Source organism: Podarcis gaigeae (genome assembly GCF_964106915.1).
Source record: "Podarcis gaigeae genome assembly, chromosome: 17".
Classification (NCBI taxonomy): Eukaryota; Metazoa; Chordata; class Lepidosauria; order Squamata; family Lacertidae; genus Podarcis; species Podarcis gaigeae.
Genome location: NC_139694.1, coordinates 31,955,436 through 31,975,146, shown reverse-complemented (window position 1 = coordinate 31,975,146; position 19,711 = coordinate 31,955,436). Strand labels below are relative to the sequence as shown.

Here is a 19,711-nt window from a genome sequence, read left to right as displayed (position 1 = left end):
TTGACCGTACCAAGAACATGAGGTCGGTATGCCATGCAGTGCCAAGAGGGAACTATTTGTAGATTTTATCCTCATTTTTAGAGCATTTAGAAGGACAGCAACGCTCTGCGGTGTTTCACCTGGCCATAGCTGTCAACTTTTCCCTTTTCTTGTAAGGAATCCTATTTGGAATAAGGGAATTTCCCTTAAAAAAGGGGAAACGTTGACAGCTATGTACCTGGCAGGTCCAGGTACATTCACATTGCATAATCCCCAAGTGTCCCAATTTAACCGGGACACCCCAAATTAACAGAAGCCACTTCTGATCCCAAATGCCCCGATTTTGTTCCCCTGTGCCAGTTGCACCAGAGTGAGGGACCCAAAGACGGGGGCTTTCTGGTTCCGTGCTGTGGCATGAGTCAGTTGGCTCACACCAGAGTACAGGATTAAAAAAACAGAAGGAAAACTTACCTTGACTTCCTCTTCCTCCTTCCTCCATGGCAGCACCAAAGGCTTGTCTGCAGTGCTGGAGGAGTAGGGGAAGAGGCAGGTCCGGCCCAGTCTGCGTCTCTGTACACAGCTGAGGCCGGGGCGAACTTCCAGTAAGCCGCTGCAGTCCATGGGGTGTCTTCTGACATACCCCTGAGGCTGTGGAGGAGGAGGACTGGACAAAGGTAGGAGGTTGTGGAGGGAGGGACAGGGTGGACAGGGAAGGGATCGGTGGCAGGGAGGGGGCAAGTGACAGGGTCAGTGGGGTGGTGATGGGGGTTCCTCCCAAACTGCCCTCCTTAAATGATGGGGGATATGGCTTTGCACCGACGTTCGCTGCAGCACACTGAAATTCAGTTACAGCCCCCATCTGTGCAGTGCATGCTTGCACAAATCTAGTTGGGGTAATTGAACCGCCATGAAGAATAGCTGTTGTGGCCATCCAGGAGACTTGTTGAAGGCACACTGAACAACTGCAACTGCAGACAACACATATCAACAGAGCCCTCTAACCAGCTGAGCCATCCAGACCAGGGATCAGCAACCTTTTTCAGCCATGGGCTGGTCCACCGTCCCTCAGACCATGTGGTAGGCCGGATTATATTTTGGGGAACAAAATGAACGAATTCCTAGGCCCCACAAATAACCCAGAGATGCATTTTAAATAAAAACACACATTCTACTCATGTAAAAACACCAGGCAGCTCCCACAAATAACCCAGAGATGCATTTTAAATACCGTATTTTTCGCCTTATAGGGCACACTGGCCCATAGGGTGCACCTCATTTTTTGGGGGGGAAATAAAAAAAAAAGTTCTCTCCCCCCCCCAGCCGCGGGGCTGGTGCGGGGGAAGCCCGAGCTTCCCTCGACCCCAGCCCCCAGAACAGGTTGCTATCCGCAAGCCTTGCGAGCCTGGCGGCAACTCCCACTGGGCTCGCAAGGCTTGCGGACATCTGTGCGAAGCACAGAGTGCGCCCATGCTTCGGGCTGCAGGCTGCTGCCCGCAAGCCTTTCAAGCCCGCGGGAACTCCCGCTGGGCTCCCAAGGCTTGCGGATAGCTTCCTGGAGCCTGGAGAGCGAGAGGGGTCGGTTTGCACCGACGCCTCTCACTCACCAGGCTTCAGCGAAAGCCTGCATTCGCCCCATAGGACGCACACACATTTCCCCTTCATTTTTGGAGGGGGAAAAGTGTGTCCTATAGGGCAAAAAATACGGTAAAAGCCACATTCTACTCATGTAAAAACACGCTGATTCCTGGACCATCTGCAGGCAGGATTGAGAAGGTGATTGGGCCGCATCCGGCCCCTGGGCCTTAGGTTGCATACCCCTGATCCAGACTCACTGAGCCAAAGCTTTGTATTTTGTATGTTCGTAAATCCTAGGAATACTTTTGTCAAAGTCACGACTTTCTTGTTAGACACTGTGGTGCAAATCCCCAGAGAATCCCTGTTGCATCTTTTTGGTTGTTTTGCATGTATTTCATACACTAGTCCTGCAGTTGCTTTTATTCTTGTCTGCAGAAGACGATGTTCCAACTGCTTTGAACACCCTACAATATGGTTTTGTCTTGTACTGTGCTTTTGTCTTTGTTCAATATCACAGAAAGCTTACCAGGTGAAACACTCCAATCCCTCAGCCCTTTTTCTTATAATAATAAATAGAACAGCTGGCCCTCTGCTTTAAAGTTCGGGCTTGGGTTTTCTTTCCCCAGTGGGGTTTCAAATGGCTGCAGGTTTTGCTGTTGTGGTAAAATTGTTTCAGTTTTCTTTTCACAAGGGTTTTTCGAAGGCAGTTTTAAGTTGCTTTGTTCAGCTTTGTGAAGAAGAGAGACTTTCTTGCTTTCTCTCTGAAATGAATTGGGAGGAGGAGTTGGGGGGAAAGGCACAGAACAGTATCGTAGCTAGACTTAGCTTGTAAAATTATTATTTTTTATTGAAGGAAGGGGTTAATACTTTTTAAGGCCTAAACTTGCTTGGATTTTTATTTTTAAAACCCTAGACGCTTGAATGAACATATCCCATGTTCCATGTGACAAGTTCGCACTAACTTTTGTAATATCAATATTAATATTTATTAGGAATGTGTGTCGGCCCTGTGTACTTTTCAAATTATGGGGCACATAGAGGGGCAGTTTTCATAATTCAGTTGGACTGTGCTGTTAACAAGGCATCTTGAGTTAGATCAGGGACTTACTAATTCTCCAATGCACCCTGGGAACTTTGTTTTTAATCAACCACTAGCAGAGTCCATGAGAAGGACTGACATTTTCTTCCATGCTCTTTTCCCCTCCATCATCTCCATGATTTCTGTTGTACCCACCCCAAAATGATAAAATAGAATCCTGCAGCCATAATTCTTCCTTTCCTTTCCTCCTTTCCTTTCCTTTCCTTTCCGTCTTCTTTGCTGCTATCATTCTGAAATTTGGCAGACTTCATTCCCTCATAAGGGTTTATCATGCTTGCAAATTGCATCCAATTCTGGCATAAAATAAAAGAGAACTTTTCTTTCTTCCTTCCTTCCTTCCTTCCTTCCTTCCTTCCTTCCTTCCTTCCTTCCAAAAACCACAATACGCCATTAATTTTAAAGGTTCTTTATGTGCCTGCAATTTGGCAGGCTTAATGCAACCCCTTAATCTGGAGGAACTGCTGTGCCCTCAAATTTTATTCATTTCTGTAATGTGTGTGTAGGTTCACCACTGTAGTAAATGGAGAGGGGGGGAACTGACCTTCATTTTTAACAGATCTGATTTGGCCCCCAATAATGAGTTGAATTTTAAAGGCACAGAATGGTTCTGAAAGATTGGGCTGCTTCCCAAAGTTAGAAACACAAGTCGAATCTTGTGGTTGGTGCACACCCATAAAAAATATGCATATTGTGAACACTTACTTGTACAAACAAACAGCAAAGATAAATGTCATTCAAGTATTAACTTTAGTTCAATCATCTGAAAATTCAGTGCTATTGAACTAGTTCTTTTTTTCCTTCTTTGCTTATTATTGTTACACTTGTATATTTTATTGTCTACCTGTACCATGCACCTGCTATTTATCTTCATACAGCATATGGAACAATGCCATGATTTATATATGAATGTAGATATTGTGGCTTTAACAACCCTAGGAAGGAGAGACTACGGACTGGCTCATCTCAAAATCTGAGAACTAGCCGAGATCTCAAGGCCAGCAATGTTGTAGCTACACAAAATTATCTCAAGGTGTAAATTATTGGGTGTGCCAACACGGAGCCATCAGATATTGCTTTAATCAGTCCCAGCCAGCATGGTTAATGTCAGAGATTATGGGAGCTGAAGTCCAGCAACAACTGCAAGGTCCCAATTACTCTTGGTGTAAAATAATCTTGACTTTCTAGCATGGGCTCAAAAGAGAACTCTTTCCAGTGTTATGGGTGGGATTCCACTAAGTTGTTGCATGCACAGAATGAGGTCCACTTATGCAACATGGCTTCCTCACCCTCCTCTCTCCAAGCCCCCCTAAATCTGCTCTGGAGAGTTGGGGGAAACCCCAGAACAGCTTTAGGGGAACATGGGGGGGGGGAGTCCCATTGCATGAGTGGACCTCATACTAGCACAAATACCCCACTTACCTCTGTGTCGAATTCTGCTGGAAGAGACTGAGGCTGCTGTCCTATACTGGCTTAAGTAGTTAGCACATTGAGCTCAGTGAGACTTGTTTCTGAGTTGATGTATATGGGGTTGCACTAAATTAAAGGTAAAGGGACCCCTGACCATTAGGTCCAATCGTGGCCAACTCTGGGGTTGCAGCGCTCATCTTGCTTTACTAACCAAGGGAGCAGGCATACAGCTTCCGGGTCATGTGGCCAGCATGGCTAAGCCGCTTCTGGCGAACCAGAGCAGCGCACGGAAATGCCATTTACCTTCCCGCTGGAGCGGTACCTATTTATCTACTTGCATTTTGACGTGCTTTCGAACTGCTAGGTTGGCAGGAGCAGGGACCGAGCAACGGGAGCTCACCCCTTTTGCAGGGATTCGAACTGCCGACCTTCTGATTGGCAAGTCCTAGGCTCTGTGGTTTAACCCACAGCGCCACCCGCGTCCCTGCACTCAATTAAGAATCAACAAATTCCTAGCTCAAATTTTGCCCCAGCCATAAACTGAAGAGATAGCCTAAGGGCTCATCCAGACTTCCTTTTCTGCTATGTCTCTGGGCACAGGGCCACATCTTAAAGTTCTGTGTCCGAACTTTCGCTGAACATGGAATTTTCAAATATGAGGCCCTGCCAGAAGGCATCGTTCTTGCTGCCTGCTGCTTCCCCATAGGGGACAGGAGACAGCAGTCCTTAAAAGCCATGGGAATGAAGTTTCGCTCATGCTCAGGGACTAACAAGTTGTGTTTCCTGGGGCTTCCCCACAACACAGACTTTGTTGGATGTTGGCTGTGGCTTGCATGTTTGTGATCTCCAAATCCCTTGCAGCCCCTTGGTTCTAGCAAAAGCAGCTGGGCTCAGTTTATCCAATGTAATTTGCCTTGACTTGCCTCTTAATGGCACTTCTACAGCAGACAGTTCAGTGGGATTCTGTTTTCTCTGTGGTTGTGCAGTACCGACATCCTTTCAGATTTTGAACTGCTGACATTCTCCGAGTTCCGAAATATCACCCCCACCCACCAAGATACTGCTCTATGTTTTTCTTTTTGGTTAAGCAGTGATGCTTGGAAGCTAATAACGGATGTTCATCCCATTTCATAATAAAATCGTTACCACTGACCATGGTGTAGCATTAGCAGCAATAAATTAATAGTCAACTTGATACATGGAATTTAATTTAAAGATTATCAGAAAGATAAATCACTGTTCATCAGTCTAATTAAACTTGTTGTATAAGCAGATGTGGATCTGTTCAGCTAATTAATCTTATTCTTTTAAATTCTGCAGTGTTCAAGATTAACTCAGTAATCTAATTTTGAGAGGAAAATGTAACTAAACACAGCTTTTTTTTTAAAAAAAAACCTGTTCAGCCCCATATGGGTTTTTTTCGGGGGGGGGGGGGTTACTGTGAAGCAGCCTAAAATTTGTTCACAGTCACTCCAAGCTATTTTGTTGCCCCAGGTGACTGCAGAATCAAAGAGATACACACCAGTATCTTAAATTCTAGCTCAAGAGAGCTTGGGGTAAACCAATTGTGCTTATACTGAGACTGTATTCATCTCACCCAAGGATGTGGAACTGGTAGCCTGCTAGACTACCACACCGTTTATAATACCTGAGCATTGACCATGCTGCCTTGGGCTGATGAGAGCTGACAACATCAAGAGGGACACAAGTTTCCCATCCCTGGTCTAGCTCAATATTACCTTCTCTGACTTGGCAGCCGGTTGGTCTCCAAGGTCTCTTTTTCCCAGAATCTGCTTCCTGAGATTATCTAACTGGGGATTGAACCTGGGCCATTCTACATGCAAAGCATGCACTCTCTACAATGGTGCTAAGGAATTCTATCCACAGGGCAACGTGTCTTGACTCACCCATCCAATTTTTTGGCAGGCTGAACAATATTGTCTTTCTGAGTGACTGCTTGGGTCACTCCAGGGCTTAGTGCTCACCTGAGGGTGAAAAACAGCTGGAGATGGCTTTTGTTTTGGACTCTTGCAAGTTAGGAGGTTAGATATCAAAGCAGGTGGGGAAGTATTGCCAGCCAATGTTGCAAGCCTGGATCCAGCATCAGGTCATGTTTGGGCCTCTGGCTACACAGGGGATGCGTGGAACCAGAGAGGTCTTCCTGGCTTCCTGTTGATGTTGGACAATTGGTGTCTTGGGGCTTCCAAACTCCTGTCTTGCTTACAATGAGTTCTTAGTCTCTGGCTCCCTGCTGTCACTGAATGAACTTTAGCCCTTTGCTCTTGCTCGATGTGACTGAATCAGGACTGACCACATGGTCCATGTGGAGAGCCATGTAGATCGTCCCACCAAGTAGGACAATCATCAAAGTTAAAAATGCTGCTCTAAGTCAGGAAACTATGTGAGGTGACAATTTAAAAGCTAGCATGTGCTTCATTTTTGCATAATGTGGTTCTGTTGTTGGTCTTAGTTAAAGATCTGGACAATGTCTAGTGATCTGAAGGCCTTTTGATAGCCTTTCTCAGGTTTGGGAATTCTCCTTTAAATCAGCAACCTGGTGCCCCCCAGATGTTGAATGTCAATTCCCATTGGACACACTGGCTGAAGCTGATGGAAGTTGCAGTCCTAAACATCTGGGGGGCAAAGTCTTCTTTAGATGCATTTTGAAACTCACAGCTGCACATCCAAGTGTTACGGCTTTCATATGAACAATGACAATGGTCCTGTTGACCCCATGTGTGTTGATGCATTTTTCTACGCTCAGCCACAAGTAATCCTGGCTTTACTAAGAGGTAAAATACTGATGCCTCCTGGACACGAGATCAACTTCTTTGTTCCAATCAAAATTTGCACACAAAGCCCATGCTGTGTCTACAAGTAGAGAGTATGAATCCCAGATTCCTGACCTCCTCCTTGGAAGACCTCTGTGGTTCCTTCCTTGGGGCTGGGTGGCAGAGCAGAATCAAAGCTTTCTATGCTGTCAATGCCATGTTACAAGAAATGAAAACCAGACAGGCTGAGTCGTGCAGCAATTTGATGGGAGCATCAGCAGCAGGCCTGAGTTCCAGATGGCTGGCGGATGGCAGAAATATGCTTGAGGTTTCAAGAATCCTTGAGGTTTGGGGCTTTTAAGAAAGCATCAGCTAAAGTCCAGGGATTAGTCAGAGGCAGCACTAAAGCAACAGATGCTGAATGATCAGGGTTTGGGGACATGTTCTTTCTGCCTGAACCGGCAGAGGAAAATGATCTCTTACAGGATTGGGTGAATGTTGCTGTCTTGGAATACTGACCTTCAGGAGATGTTGTTAGACTCCAGCTCCCATCAGTCACAGCCAGTGTTCAGGGATGATGGGACTTAAAGTCCTGCAACATCTGGAGGGCCCCAGGTTCACCCTCCTTATTCTCTTGAGTTCTCTGGACCAGCTGCAGGTGAGGAAATGACTTTTTCCTATTTTCTTTTCAAGGGACAGTGATACACGGGGACTGCTGGCTAGAGAAGGACAAGAGAGGGGCATACTTGTGGAATCGGCATGCTGCCTTATCTCCAGGCTGCAGAGAGAGAGACGGGAGAGGCACTGATTGAGGTGAGAGAAACCTTTTCGATGTGCCCAACAACCAGGACTTCTTCTGCAATGTTAGGAGTTGCAGATTGCTAGCCCTTTTGCTACTTCACAATGCTGCCAGATCCTTCACAATGCTGCCACTACAAACCCTTTGACCATGGACTTAGCCACACTGACCTTTTGCCCTGCTCCATCTCTATACGTGGTTTTTATTTTTTTATTTTTGCCCTGGAGCTTTCCCCTTGGAAACCCGCTCTTGGGTGCTCAATCAAAGCAAACATCGATTCAGGTTTTCCGCGGGGTTGACGTTTGCTCCAATTCAGCTTTAAAGAGTAGGTCTTCATGGGGAAAGCTTTAGGGCAAAAAGAAAGGCACTTGGACATGGAGCTTTAAAGCATGGACTGTGCTGAGAAAGAGCGGAGGAAAAGTTGCTGTGGATTAGCAAGCCCTGCACCTAAATCTCCTAGACCTATTTCTGTTCCCAAGGACAATGCATGAACATTACTGTCTGGCCTGCTGGGAGGGATTCCTGGGAGCAATAAGGTGGCTGTAGCTCTCTCATTTTCTGTCTGGTGGCAGTGATATCCTAAGTGGCTGGAGGTGCTTGAATTGGGGCTGTTGAAAGGAGGTTGGCTCAGCATCCACCTCCTGGTTAATTTCAGCTTAATTCCACTGTGATGAGTTCAGGTCCTGTCCCTGCTTCATAAAGCAGAACTGATATACTGTATATATATGTGTGTGTGTGTATATAGATAGATTGCCCTCTTGGTGAGGCTCCTCAAGGTGGACAACCATTACCAGATACTGCTTAGCTTTGCAAATGTGCTAGCAGTTTTATTGCTGCACCACTAGCAGGTTGCCAGTAATGCGTTGTGGTTGAAGCTGCAAGTGGCGAGGAGACGGCCAGTGATGAAAGTAAAGCTGTCGAGATGGCCAGTGATGAAACTGGCTCCCAACCAGCAGAGAAATTTGAGGAAGATCAAGAAACATCGGCCAGCAAGATGGCTGATGTCTTTCTGCCAGTAGAGTGGAATGACCCTTTTCCCAGTCCTTTGCAGAGGTCATGGAGTTTATGTATCTACATGGAAATGAACATTTGGCATTGTTTTTGCTCTGTGAGAGATGATTGTCATTCTGGCTTCTATAAGGTTGGTCGGGAAATGGGGGTGGTAGGAACAAATGTTCAGTTTCAGAATTCAGCATTGAGTTCTGTTGGAGGCAGGTTCCAATCACAATTGGTGTGGGAGCTGTTGTAGACGAATGCTATCTCCAGCTAAGCCGCTTTGCAGAGTTGTGGCACCTTCTCCACTGAAAAGGAAAGAACCTGAAAAGTGAGCAGGATTGTTAACAAGTGAGAGGTACTGTAAAGACCTCCAATAGAGACTGGCTGTGAGTAGTTTGAGCACGTGAATGCAGCTTGCTTTCTGCCTGAACTGATGCTTAGTTTGTGTTTTAGAAGGCATAAACTTATGAGAATATAAGATCCTGCTGTATCAGGCCAGTGGCCCATCTAGTTCAGCTTATGGTTCTCACAACAGCCAAACAGATTTCCATAGGAAGGCCACAAGCAGGGCCTGGGTTCAACATTAAAGTGGTACCTCGGGTTACAGACGCTTCAGGTTACAGACGCTTTAGGTTACAGACTCCACTAACCCAGAAATAGTACCTCAGGTTAAGAACTTTGCTTCAGGATGAGAACAGAAATTGCATGGCGGCATCAGCGGGAGGCCCCATTAGCTAAAGTGGTGCTTCAGGTTAAGAACAGTTTCAGGTTAAGAACACACCTCCAGAATGAATTAAGTGCTTAACCCAAGGTACCACTGTACTCTTTCCACATGTGATTCCTAGCAACTAGTGTTCAGAGGCATACTTGCCTGTGGCATGCCACCACTCAGATCTATTTAGGGCTATTTGGGTAGCAGTTTGTTCCCATGACAGGAGGTTCAAGCAGCCCTCTAGGTACAGTGGTGTCTTGCAAGACGAAAAGAATCCGTTCCGCAAGTCTCTTCGTCTAGTGGTTTTTTCGTCTTGCGAAGCAACCCTATTAGTGGCTTAGCGGATTAGCGCTATTAGCGGTTTAGCGGCTATTAAAGGCTTAGCGGCTTAGCGCCTAAAAGGCTATTAGCGGCTTAGCAGCTTAGAAAAAAGGGGGGGGGAGCGGAAAAAATCGCAAGACTCGCAAGACGTTTTCGTCTTGCAAAGCAAGCCCATAGGGAAATTCATCTTGCGAAGCGCCTCCAAAACGGAAAACCCATTCGTCTAGCGGGTTTTTCGTCTTGCGAGGCATTCGTCTTGCGGGGCACCACTGTATGTGGTTTTGGGGTGCTGGTTTTTTATTTTTATTTTTGCAAGTTCTGCTTGTACCAGATTTCAAAGCCTCCTATCACTGACCCTCGGAAGCAATGATTTTATGATCAGTCACTCACTCACGCAGCCCAGCCCTCCCTCTCCTTCTGACCCCAGAAGGGAAGTCCTATTTCCACTTTCCCAAGTTCGACTTTTGCTGCTTCAGCTCCACTCTGCTTGCAAACGCTTTGCTTCCCTGCATGTCCCCCCCCCCCCCCAACTCGCCCCAGCTTCCTGCTCTGGGAAAAAAGCCTGGCTGCTGAAACCGAACTTCCTTGCTCTCCCACTGGGTTGGTGTTTCATCCTCCGCTCCTCCCCCATCATTGCCAAGATTTCTTTGTCAGCAGGAGGAAGTTCTCATGTAGCAGCCTGCAAAATTGTTTATTTTTGGAGAAAATTGCTTCCATATAGGGGGAAAGGGCCAGAGTTGCTCTGCCTGTCTCTTGAAGGAGCGATGCTCAACTTACTCTGCTCTTTTCAAATGCTGCCACAAGCTTGCCCACCCTGAAAGTAAGAGCGCCCTGCTTCTTTCCTCTCTTGTCAGCTCCTCTTGAACTTGCTCTGTCCTTATCAGCCCACTGGCTCTTATGCTAGCATCTGGGTAAGCTAGCCATTGTCCATTTGTCCAATTTGCAGGCTTCATACTGCACCTGATGATGATAATAATAATAATAATAATAATAATAATAATAATAATAATAATAATTTATTTATATCCCGCCCTCCCCAGCCGAAGCCGGGCTCAGGGCGGCTAACAACAATCAAACAATCAAACAATCAGATAATCACACATTCTAAAAGTATTTCATTATAAAAATCAATTAAAATCAAATTAATGGCAACTGATTAAGCAAGATTCTGTGCAGGTTGCCAGAGGAGGGAGTCAGGCTGCGCCCTGACCAAAGGCCTGGTGGAACAACTCTGTCTTGCAGGCCCTGCGGAAGGATGTCAGGTCCCGCAGGGCCCTAGTCTCTTGTGACAGAGCGTTCCACCAGATTGGAGCCGCAGCCGAGAAGGCCCTGGCTCTAGTTGAGGCCAGCCTAACCTCTCTGAGGCCTGGGACCTTGAGGATGTTATTATTTGCAGGCCGTAGGTTTCTCTGTGGGGCATACCAGGAGAGGCGGTCCCGTAGGTACGAGGGTCCTAGGCCGTATAATGGCATGGAAAAGGGTGGATTGAACTAATAAGCTATGGAGAAACTCAGATTTTGATGCAGAAATCAAGCAGCCTGGATTAGTCTATCAACGTGATGCTTTTGAACAGCACCAAGCATGCGGATGGTGCATTGCAAATATTTATTTATAATATATTAAAATAATTATTGCAGTAGATGGGTGTGTTGACAATGTTTGGCCAGTGTGTTTTTTGTCCATTAAAAAAAGAGTTTGCTAGACCTTAGGTTTTGAGGTATTGAGCTGCTCAGGTTTCGCAAAGTAACTAAAAATAAAACCACATAAAAACAGCTTTTAAGCATGGATGCAAAAGTCTAAGAATAAAACACATGCAAACCACATCAGTTGTGAAGGGGCCCCTACTGCAATCCTTTGGATGTGGGGCTTCCTTTGAACACTGCTCAGATGATGGACTGTGTCCAACTTTGCTAGGCCCAGCCAATGAAATATATCTCACTAGTTTTACAACTGTTTTGCTGACTGCTGGTGCATTTCCAAATTCAGTTCAAACTGCTGTTTGCTGGTTACCCTTTTAAGGTCCTGGGAAGCTTTGAACTTGGGTGCCTGAAGTGAAGCCTTCTTCCACATGGACCTGTCTGTGTGTTCGGAGGCCCTTCTTCGGGTCAAGGAGGTGGCTACTAGGAGAGTGGGGGCCTTTTCAGTTGTGGCACCTCTGCCCCAGAAAGGTTCTCCCCATGGGGACTTCTGGTGCTGCCCATTATTTCTTTCTGGCAGAAGACAGTTTTGGTTTTTTCCTGGTTGAAGCTGACTTCATTCTGTGGCTGTGATTGAATCCCTCTTTTGCAGGGATAGGGAACCCTGGGGGTCATCGATACTTGGGGGCTGCAAGCCCCCCTCCCCACTCATCTGTACGGCTTCTAGCCGTACAGATGAGTTGTTTTTGTAAGCTGCTTTGGAGAATGTCATTGAAAAGCAGTGTATAAGTAAATAAAGGGCGCGCCCCGCAGTGGCGTAGCGTGGGGGGTGCAGGGGGTGCCAGCCACACCAGGCACAACATTTGGGGGGGGCGCACTTGCAGCTCTCTGCCCCTACCTGGCTCACTCACTCTCTCTCACAGTGCTGGCTGTGCGAATCCGATCCGAGCTGCTGGGTCGCCGCCCACTGTGGAGGGGGAGGGTGCCAGGCGTGCGGAGCGGAGTGGAGAGAGAGCGAGGGAGGGAGGGACTATCTGGGGGAGGGACTGTGCAACGGCCGCCCAGCGCAGCGCTCAGCGCGGGAGAGAACCATACCCGACTAGCCCAGGCAGCAGCAAGAAGAAGCTGGCAGCGGCGGCAGGTTAGGGGTTAGGGGCGCAAATTACTTGCCTTGCCCCGGGTTAGGGGGCGCAAATTACTTGCCTTGCCCCGGGTGCTGACAACCCACGCTACGCCGCTAGCGCCCCGCATTTCATCTCCTCTCTCGCATGCCTTTGTCCACATACTTTAACAGCTAAGTTCTTTCTCTTAACCCCCACCTGCCACCCCCAGCTCCCCATGGACTCTTCTCCATTGACCGGCAGTTCCTCGTAAGACAACTGCGATGGTGAGCTCATTGCCAGGGTTGCACAAGAGCCAGTGTGGCCTAGTGGTCAGAGTGCCAGACTAGGACCTGGAAGATCAAGGTTAAAATCACCACTTGAGCGCGAAGCTCACTGGGTGACCTTGAGACAGTCACAGTCTTTCAGCCTAGCCTTTCTCACAGGGCTGTTTCGAGGATAAAATGGAGTGTGCGGAGGGTGGGGAGGGGGGGAGAGAGAACCATGTACAACACCTTGGAGGGAAGGTGGGATATAAGTTTAATAAATAATAAATAAATCCAGTCAGCCACTTGATCCAATAAGTACGATATGCCCTAGACTACCTAAAAATGCCAATAAGGGTGTATGCTTGCTACGTAGGGCATGCCTAAAAGTGAAAACACATTGTGGATTAGTTATATCTCACTCTTATTTTATTTTTTCGTATATTACTTACATGTTGGGTGGCGCTATGGGTTAAACCACAGAGCCTAGGACTTGCCGATCAGAAGGTTGGTGGTTCAAATCCCCGTGACAGGGTGAGCTCCCGTTGCTCGGTCCCTGCTCCTGCCAACCTAGCAAGTTCAAAAGCACGTCAAAGTGCAAGTGGATAAATAGGTACCGCTCTGGTGGGAAGGTAAACGGTGTTTCCGTGTGCTGCTCTGGTTCGCCAGAAGCGGCTTAGTCATGCTGGCCACATGACCCAGAAGCTGTATGCCGGCTCCCTCGGCCAATAAAGCAAGATGAGCACCCCAGCCCCAGAGTTGGCCACGACTGGACCTAATGGTCAGGGGCCCCTTTACCTTTACTTTACTTACATGTTGTTTATTTCTCTCAATATTTTTTTAAATGAATTGGAAGAGGATGCTGGGATGCAATACGTAGAGACTACACAGCATTCACTGCAGCAGAACCAGGGGGAGTGGAGCTGGGACAATGCCTTATGCCAGCATCGCCCATTTTCTAAAAGTGGCCCTCGTCCTTCCTTGGGCCAATGTTTCCCAACTTAACAAAAATCTAATTTGACCGTTTGAACAACGGTGCACTTTGTCTCCAGTTCCAAGCCTTCAGGGGTTTTTCCAAGCTTTTGTTTCCTTTCCTTCCCAAGAAGGGTCTGGGCGCGTTTTGGAGCTGAACCTCTGGCGTTTAAACTCATTCAGTGCACCCACAACTGAGATAAGCTACACCCAAATGTATTTTCAAAGTGGGGTTAGCATGCCTCCCATTCAGCCTGTGTCGCAATTGGAAGAGAGCTTTTCCGAGGGGTGCCTCTCGCTGTTCATTCCACTATTTGGGTTGCAGTGAAATCCTATCCCTTTGACATGTGTATTCCTTCCCTCTTTGTAAACTAGCCCCAAGTGAGGGAGCCACAACTGGCGGCTGCCACTCTGAATTTTAAGTGCCGCATCACTTGAGATTTTAGGCACAATCCCAAATTCCCTCCTCTGCTCCCGCAACACTCCGCCACTAAACTTTCTGGTAGCCTGTTTTCTGAATTTCACTGGGGCAAAAATGTGCTTGTGCAGTACCACTTCAGACTGCAATGGAATGTGCTCTCTCTCGCTCGCACACACACTTCCATATAGAAAAGTTGTTGGGAGAAGAGTTAAGTCTTGGTCTTCCCATGATATGCTAAATTTCAACATGCAGGAAACTGTATAAATGCACACCCTGCAGGTGTCCCTGTTTTCTAGGGACAGTCCCGGATTTACAGAAGCTGCCCCGGTTTCTGATTTAATCCCGGGATCTCCCGCTTTTCCTTAGGACGTCCCTGTTTTCATTGGAGAAATGTCGGAGGGTATATGTATGTAGTGAGTGACCTACCATGCAGGAGTCGAGAACCTGGACCTAGTCTCTTTCTGTTGAAGGTTCTCCGTTTACTAAGGCTGGATCTAGACTCGTCAAAGAAGCGATTCATTTTGCAGGGAAATCTGGTAGGACAGGATTTTACAGTAGCGGATCCATTTGTGAGGAGCATAACTCTTCTGACACCTCTCCGCTGATGGTTCTTCCACTGCTGCTCAGTATCTGACATGCAAGGCCATTGTCCACCAGACCTTCCCGGGAGAGGGCATGGAACGGTCACATGCAATGGCCAAATCCATTGTCAACCTCATCCTCTACTTTAGTGGGATTTTTGTTGTTGTTCCAAACCCTGATCTCAGTCCCCCAAGCCTGCCCTTCCCTTTTCAGCTGCAACTTCTTAGTGTCTTTGTGCCTCAAAAGCAAAAGCCTCCACTCTGCCTCATGCTGCTATTTTTAAAAGCTTTGTTTGCCTTTTCCAGTGGATGCTTGTTGATCATGGATTATACTTTTTAGTAGAGCAGGAAGCCCCTGGGGTCAGGATGCCCACCCACCCTTCCTGTCTCCGATCAGCTGCTTTTCTCTATCTCTGCTCATGGCCTCTGGGGAAGGGAACATGATGCGGAGGCCCTGTTGCTGGGATCGGGTGCGAGAGGTTCCTCTCTTCTGGATGCATTGTGGATTTTTTGGCAAAGCTGGCTCTTTGTGTACTAAATCTATTTTCATTTTTCCGTCTTCAGACTATTTGGATAAATCTGAGTAAGCAGATTTAACAAATTCAGTTAATAGAGACCTCCAGCTGCATGCAGCCTTGCAACTGGGCATCCTTTGGACTGTTGGGTTAGGGGCTTATCCCCTATTTGCTGCTGCTTCCCTTTGTAGTTAGTGGGCCTTGGGCTGCCCCTCCCTCCTTGGTGTGTTCACCATACAGTCTTGACCCTGTGTAAGTTTCTTGCCTGGAGATGGTCCAGACCAGGGGTCAGCAAACTTTTTCAGCAGGGGGCCGGTCCACTGTCCCTCAGACCTTGTGAGGGGCTGGACTATATTTTGGAAGAAAAGGAAAAAAAGAACAAATTCCTATGCCCACAAATAACCCAGAGGTGCATTTTAAATTAAAGCACACATTCTAGATAGGTTTTAGGTTATGCTATGCTTTTAATAGGTTATGTTATATTCTGGATTATGTTATGTTCTAATAGATTATGTCTGAATAGGATGAGAGTGTTGGAGATACGTGCGAATGTGTATGTGAATCTGGTCTCGGGTGTTTGATTTTCGTTGTTGTGTATACTGTGTATATACGGACAATGACAATAAATTTATCTATCTATCTACTCATGTAAAAACATACTGATTCCTGGACTGTCCGCAGGCCGGATTTAGAAGGCGATTGGGCCGGACCATGGATAGGCAAACTAAAGCCTGGGGGCCAGATCCAGCCCAATCGCCTTCTAAATCTGGCCCGCAGACAGTCCAGGAATCAGTGTGTTTTTACATGAGTAGAATGTGTCCTTTTATTTAAAATAAATCTCTGGGTTATTTGTGGGGCATAGGAATTCGTTCATTCCCGCCCCCCCCCCAAATATAGTCCAGCCCCCCTCAAGGTCTGAGGGACAGTGGACCGGCCCCCTGCTGAGAAAGTTTGCTGACCCCTGGTCCAGACCCTCCAAGTGTCCCTATTTTCCAAGGACACTCCCAGATTTACATAAGCTGTCCCGTTTTCTGATTTGATCCCGGAATGTCCCACTTTTCCTTAGGACATCCCTATTTGCAGCCCCTGAACCAAGTATATAAGTAACTAGACAACCTTTAGAAAACACCTGAAGATGGCCCTGTATATGTTTTTTAATATTTAATATTTTATTATGGTTTTATATGTGTTGCAAGGCAGATAGATGGGTGGGGCACAAATAATAACATTAGAATTATTATTAATATGGAATAGGGTGTCTCTATTTTCATCAGAGAAATATTGGAGGGTTTGGCTGGTCTCTGAGCACCTTCTCTCCCCCCCCCCCATTTTATTCATTCTTTAATTTACATTTTATACATTTTAAAAAAAATATTACAAAGTAATAATCATAAATAAATAAGAATAAAAATGTGCACCCCACAGCCGAGACCATGCCATTGTAACTATCCAACCTCCAAAAATTTCAAACACCTTTTGCGATGGTTTGACCCCTTTCACAAATTATAAACACCTTCCATTATCTCCTCAAAATCATTTCTCCTGCATATTTCCCTGCCTTACCTTAATGGCACACGTTAATTTATCACTAATAGCTACATCCCACACCTCTATATACCATTCTTCCATTTTATATTCTGCTTGCCCCTTCCGCTTCCTGAGCTGCTTCTGTGTCTTGGTGCCAGACTCACCTTTGAGGCTATCGGCTCCTGCTCAGCTTCCTGCCCCAAAACCTGGCTTTGCTTTCTTTCTTTTGGCCCAGTTCTGTCTTCTTGGGCAATCTCCCTCAGTTCTGTTGGCTGGCCCTGTGGCATCTGGAGGGAGGGAAGGCAGAGGTGGGGATAGAGAGAGAGAGAGAGAGAGAGATCTGGCTGGAGCCTGCACCTGCAAGAAAGGTATTGATCCCTGCTGGTTTTGCTTTGGCAGCATTAATCATGGCCAAGCTTTTTGGCAAACATGCTGCAAACCACATCCAAAGAATGCCTAGAACATGTATTTTAGGATGATAAGAGCTGTTTAACAGTGGAACAGGCTCCCTTGGAAGGTGGTTGTCAGGGAACTGCCATCAGCTCAGAGGCGAGAGGTGGAAGAGCAGTTGTGTTACAGGGTGATCTTGCGAAGCAGTTCTTCTTCTGGCGAGGAGGGAAGCCCCGCCTCCAGTGGGGAAGGGGTGCAGGGATCAGAAGATGCTGGGGAGAGCCTCAACACTGAGCCTGAGCAAAGGGGGGGGAGGCAAGTCCCCCTTTGCCAGCGCCCACATTGCGCAGTAGGTTTGCGCGCAGAGAGAGGAGGAGAAGGATGGGGGTCACAGGACTGTTATGCTGGGGAAGGTATAAGGACTGCCCACTCCCCTATTCTGCTAGCGACTGAGCAGACATGGACTTGTGACGCTCTGCACTGTGAGATAGTTCGTACAGATAATAAAGCCTGGAAAAGACAGGTTGGAGTCTTGCCTGTTTCCTCTCAAGCAACCACACCATCACCTGACAGTGGTGGACTCTCTTTCCTTGGAGGTTTTTAAGGACAGGTTGGATGGACATCTATCTGGGATGCTTTAGTTGAGATTTCTGCATTGCAGGAGTTGGACTAGATGACTTTTGGGTCTCTTCAAACTCATAGAATTGTATGTGTGACCTGCATATTTGGAAAATACCACTACAGTGACTTAGCAAACAAAAGGGGCTATGATGTGTATTGCACCTTAGAGTTGGAGAAGCCCTAAAAGACTATAATGCCTGCCTTCTAAAACTTCTTAGCTCTCGTTGTTGTTGTTTTGTAGCTAGGAATCCCTTTCTAATGACTGAGTCAAATCTTCCTTCTTGTAGCTCAGAAACTTTGGTGGATACCAATAGGCTGAATCGTTGTTCTTTCGCATTTGTCTTTGCAAAACCACACGGGGTGCTATGTACAGTTCTGGCCATCACTTCTGAAAAAGAGTATTGCATCGCTGGAAAAGGTGCAGAAAAAGGCCACCTGCATGATCAGGGAGGAGCCCTAAGAGACTATAATGCTTGCCTTCTAAAACTTCTTAGCTTGTTGTTGTTTTGTAGATAGGAATCCCTTTCTAATGACTGAGTCGTGTCAAAATATGGGGGTGCTGGGCAGATCTTTGCACCCCAGCGGTGCATATGCTAAAGACGGCCCTGATCATAGAATTGTAGAGTTGGAAGGGATCACAAGGTCATCTAGTCCAACCCCCTGCAATGCAGGAATTTTCTTGCCCAACGGGGGGCTCAAACCCACAACCCTGAGGTTAAGAGTCTCATGCTCTAGCGACTGAGCTATCTCTTCGAAGGCATGTGGTAGGAAACTGTGGGGAAGAGAGCAGCTGGACGAGATGGGTCTTTGGTCTCTTGTAGCATGTCTCTGCTTTATTAGTCCTTAACTATTTCAGCCTTGAGACTTTGCATAGCCATTTCTTTCAGCTGTTTCTCAAAGAATCTGTGATTTAGACTGCTGTTTAGTACCAGTCTTGTAGCACTCTTTGAACTGGGATTCCCAGAAACAAGCACAGCACTCCAAAGAAGTCTTCCCGGAGCTGAGTTATTATAGTATACTTTCCAACGTCTGGCAGTGAGACTTCTGGTTGATGCAACCTGAAAAAATGTCATTCTCTTTTGTGCCGTGCTGTTGACACAGTTCATTCTTCTGACACAAACAGTTTCTATAACATCCATCTCGAATCAGTCCAGAGCACACATCCTGAACCTTTGGAGAAGAGATCCAATGTGTCATTTCTTTCTTGTGTCATTCAGTCCCGTACTAGAAGTGGTTCAAGCATTTGTTTCTTCACCAGTTATTGTCCCCACATCTGAATGTCTCAGAAATTGTTCTGCTCAAGCTCCCTTGTCTTTCAGTGTTGAAAGTGATTTGAGCCTATCTGTGTGATCTGGGAGTAAAGGTAAAAGCAATGCTTTTTTCTACTCTCATTTTCCTAATATTGAAATACTGCCCCTCAATGGGGCCAAACTTAGATTCACAAAATGTTTAGGGGTATGCGTACCCCCAGAAAAAGCACTGGGTAAAGGTAAAGGACCCCTGGATGATTAAGTCCAGTCCAAGGGACGCGGGTGGCGCTGTGGTCTAAACCACAGAGCCTAGGGTTTGTCAATCAAAAGGTCGGCGGTTCGAATCCCCACGACGGGGTGAGCTCCCATTGCTCAGTCCCTGCTCCTGCCAACCTAGCAGTTTGAAAGCATGTCAAAGCACAAGTAGATAAATAGGTACCACTCCGATGGGAAGGTAAATGGCGTTTCTGTTCGCTGCTCTGGTTTCCCAGAAGTGGTATAGTCATGTTGGCCACATGAAACTGTCCGGAAACTGTCTGCGGACAAATGCTGGCTCCCTTGGCCAGTAAAGCGAGATAAGCGCCGCAACCCCCGAGTCGTCCACGACTGGACCTAACGGTCAGGAGTCCCTTTAACTTTTACCTTTAAGGCGACTATGGGGTTGCAGCACTCATCTCACTTTCAGGCCAAGGGATCTGGTGTTTGTCCGCAGACAGCTTTCCAGGTCATGTGGCCAACATGACTATACTGCTTCTGGCATAATGGGACACCG

The 19,711-nt window shown here is 46.9% G+C and overlaps 1 protein-coding gene across 5 annotated transcripts in view; it reads left to right on the top strand.

Moving 5' to 3' along the window:
- KANK2 (KN motif and ankyrin repeat domains 2) overlaps positions 1–19,711 on the top strand; it is a 79,528-nt gene that overhangs the window by 25,976 nt on the left and 33,841 nt on the right. For all 5 annotated transcript variants that reach the window (XM_083718596.1, XM_083718598.1, XM_083718595.1 and 2 more), the window contains one exon: positions 7,525–7,644. The gene's annotated coding sequence lies outside the window, so the exon portion shown is untranslated. The remainder of the gene's footprint in view (positions 1–7,524; positions 7,645–19,711) is intronic.